The sequence below is a fragment of the Haliaeetus leucocephalus genome, unplaced genomic scaffold, assembly GCF_000737465.1.
Source record: "Haliaeetus leucocephalus isolate CR32 unplaced genomic scaffold, Haliaeetus_leucocephalus-4.0 Scaffold338, whole genome shotgun sequence".
NCBI classification, from domain to species: Eukaryota; Metazoa; Chordata; class Aves; order Accipitriformes; family Accipitridae; genus Haliaeetus; species Haliaeetus leucocephalus.
In genome coordinates, this window is record NW_010972774.1 from 54,792 (window position 1) to 55,342 (window position 551).

Genomic DNA, 551 nt, shown 5'->3' on the forward strand with positions numbered 1-551 from the left:
GATGGAGCGTCAGTTCGACTTCGACCTGACCTACGTGACCGAGCGCATCATCTGCCTCCGCTTCCCGGGGGGGCTGGACGAGGGTCGGTACCGGCGGCACCTGCGGGAGGTGGCCCACATGCTGACCTCCCGCCACCGCGACAAGTACACGGTGCGGGACCCCCGGACGGACGGACCGACGGACGGGGACGTTGGGGTCTCCCAGAGCGGGAGAGGGGAAGGATAGTAGGGTCTGGGGGGGGCAGGATGGGGACAAGGTGCTGGGCCGTGGGGACAGGGCGGGGGGGTCCCCAAGGGCAGGATGGGGACGGGACAGTGGGGTGCGTGGGGACAAGATGGGGATGGGACATTGGGGTCCGTGGGGGCAGGACATTGGGGTCTCCAAGGGCAGGATGGGGACGGGACAGTGGGGTCCATGGGGACAAGATGGGGACGGGACAGTGGGGTCCCCAGGGACAGGATGGGGAGCGGGATACTGGGGTCCATGGGAGCAGGACTCTGGTCCGTGGGGATGGGACACCGGGGTCCTTGGGGACAGGATGGGGACAGGA